We start from the raw sequence: 3193 nt of genomic DNA, 5'->3' as shown, positions 1-3193 counted from the left end.
GGTCCGTTTTGGAAGAAGTGCAGCCAGAGTGCTCCTTGGAGGCCAGGATGGCCAAACTTCGTCTCTCATACTTCAGACATATTGTCAGGAGGGTCCAGTCACTGGAGAAGGACATCATGTTGGTAAGGTGGAGGGTCAGAGAAAAAGAGGAAGACCCCAATGAGATAGATTGGCAAAGTGGCAGCCTCAATGGGCTCAAGTGTTGCAACAGTAGTGAGGTTGGCCCAGGTTCAGTCAGTGTTTCATTCTGCTGTGCATAAGGTCACTATGGGTTGGTACTGACTCGATGTCACCTAACAACAACAACAACAAATATAGGCAAAATGATTTAGTAGGAAATAATGCGAATCTAGGAATGTGCCTAATCAGGAAGGTCTAATAAAGATATTTCAGCCTCTAGTATATATTTTTTCATTTGTTGAAAGTCTCTGTTTTATGATTACCTTCCACCACTCCTCAAATTTAAAGGCAAGACATATATGTTTTATAGTATATCAGATATTTCTTCTTTGAAGGATAATACCTATTTAGAGAAGAAAATTTGGAAAACAGTAAAAAGAATAAAGGTGGTTATTTACATTATACAAACATTTTATTGTGTCTGAGTAAAAATGTTACTTTTTATTCTGATTATAGACTGAAAAAGGTTGAGATGAGCTAACGAGACTGCTTATTTTTGCAGAACACTTCAAGGTTAGAGCAGCATGAATCTGTGAGTATGCAGTAAGTCTGTCCGTGTGTTGGGGGTGGTGTAGGTGGCAGTTATATCAAGTTAACAATGACAGTTTTTGTGCTGTTAATATGAAAATAGAAAGTGTGAGTATGTCCCAGATACATGACAGTGTATTATTTTTGTTCAATGGAAACAGATGTTATGAAGAAATTGAATCAGAAGTAATTTTGATGGAAAGACTCTCACTATGTTATATGCTGTGTAAAGATACAAATTCTTTTTCTCTTTTTAGTTGTAACCTCAGCTCCTCTAGGGAAATAGGAATGAAATATATATATTTTAAAAATAAAGAACATAAAGAAAAGAAAGTAGATTTTAAAGCTAAGAATGTTTTTAATGTAAACCATTTTGTTCTAACCAAATATTTCCTTTCTCACTATGTCTGGTACTTCAAAACAAAATGTAAAACTAGTTCAACTAAAGCAACATTAGGTCAGTGTGAAACTTATCACATCTTTTCGTTCTTTATCATATTTATCTGTAAAATTTTCTAGGGGGTTGCATTTTCCTCTTTCTCTTTTTGGGATATTTAGACAAATTCAGAGTCATTGTATTTTTTCATTCATTATTAAACTATTAATATTTCAGAGTTTTCTAATCTTAAGGTTTCATATTTAGGATTTCAGTGTAGTTAAACTAATTCAGTGAGGTGTCAGGGCTTAATCAGAGAATCAAAAATATCATCTCTCTCTCTCTATGATCTATCTAACATCTACCCATCTGTCATCTATCTGCTGTGTCTAGTATTTTAGGTTTTATTATTATTTACTTTTTTAATTATCTTGAAGTATATTGTGTTGTTAGAAGCGGTGAAGGTAATGATCCACCTTTAAATACTAAGTCTTTAAGTATTAAGATTTCTGTTCCTTTTTCTTCTTAAAGGAGTCCATAGTTTAAAGGGTGTCCTGCCAATTTCTTTTTCTGAGCATTTTACTGTGGTTTCAGTGAAAGTTTACAGAGAAAATTAACTTGCTATGCAATAATTTATATACATCATGACCTCAGGGGCCTGGCAGAGCTGAGCTATGGAGACCCTAATGCCAGGGGAGCAGGATTCAGAGAGAAAATGTGGGCACAGTGTATTCTGGAGTTGCACAGGTTTGTGGTCTTTGCTATCCAGTTTTAGAGTGTCTTCATTTACCTTTTGTAGAGGCAGATCTGCAAGGTAATCCAGTATCAAACTCTTCAAGTTTATCTCCCATGTCCTGGAATCAGCTGTTCCAGGTGAAAAGGAAAATCCTGATATTGGATATGGTGAGACACTTATTCACTGCCACCATGATGGGTTCTGAGGCCCATAGTCAGATAGGGACACCACCTTACTTAATCTTAAAGGTGGTAATAGACAAACACCCCTTAAGAATTTTTGTACATAAAAGCCACTGTGGATTTCTTCTTAGAAGTGGTGTGCCAGTGGTACCAGCTGGTGGTGTTCACAACAAGCATGGAGATTTATGGCTCTGCTGTGGCAGACAAATTAGACAGTAGCAGAAGTATTCTCAAGAGGAGGTATTATAGATAGTGCTGTATCTTGGATGTGGGCATCTACATTAAGGATCTTTCTGTGGTCAAGAGTGACCTTTCCAGCACTGTAATTCTGAATAATTCCCAAGGGGCTTACAAAGTCATCCAGACAACCCACTCCCATCAAGTCCTGATTCAGTGACCCCAGTGACTTGGCTTTTCTTAACTTGTTCTTCATGCTGGATACCTTCATGTTCACTGTATATGTTCTTTCTGTGCTGAGTCAAAACCTTTACTAACTAGACAGCTGCTACTCCTCCACCTGTGTTGGGGTCTGGGAGCAACAGAGTTATTGAGCCCTCAGGATGCCATCTAATCCCATCTAATGGCAAGGACTGTTTAGGCAGGATTCATACTTCCCACCCCTGTGTGTCCTGAAAGCCACAACTCTATTTGGAATCTGGATGGACACATGGGCCAGACTCTGAAGCAGCCTCACTCTAAGTCCATGTTCACACTCCCTGACAACCCAGACTGGGATATAGGCAGAGGCATGGGACAGCTGAAGCAAAGTATGTGGAAAAGAGGGGCTGGCCAGATTGAGTGAGGCACACACTCACACACACGCACACGCACACACAGATGGTGATCCTGGAGGCTCAAAGGGAAGCTAAGCCAGTTTTGTTATGATTAAATTTTTGAAAAAATCTTGTGTAAAGCTGATCTAATTCTTCACTTCTGTGCTGAGGGCTGGACGGTGGGTGTGAGACAAGTTTGGGGCCACTGGATTTTCCCCAAACTTGTCTCCCTTTCTTTCCTTCTATTTTTCTCTTTCTAGATGCCCTCAGACCTGTAACCAGCTTTCTCTCTCTCTTTTTCTTTCTTCACTTTCAAACCATCATTATAACTTTGAAGCAACAACAACAAAAAAGATCATTCCAAGATCTATTTTGAAGTACAGTGCTGTCTCTAAATTCAGGTGGAATATATTAAAGC

General features: G+C 38.5%; 1 pseudogene; it reads left to right on the top strand.

Annotated features, from left to right (window-relative positions):
• Positions 1 to 1799: 1799 nt before the first annotated feature.
• Positions 1800 to 2496, top strand: LOC102825915 (annotated as a pseudogene).
• Positions 2497 to 3193: the final 697 nt, after the last annotated feature.

Source organism: Chrysochloris asiatica, unplaced genomic scaffold, assembly GCF_000296735.1.
Source record: "Chrysochloris asiatica unplaced genomic scaffold, ChrAsi1.0 scaffold00171, whole genome shotgun sequence".
Taxonomy (NCBI): Eukaryota; Metazoa; Chordata; class Mammalia; order Afrosoricida; family Chrysochloridae; genus Chrysochloris; species Chrysochloris asiatica.
Note: the sequence above shows the minus strand (reverse complement) of the source record. Positions and strands in the feature narration are given on the sequence as shown.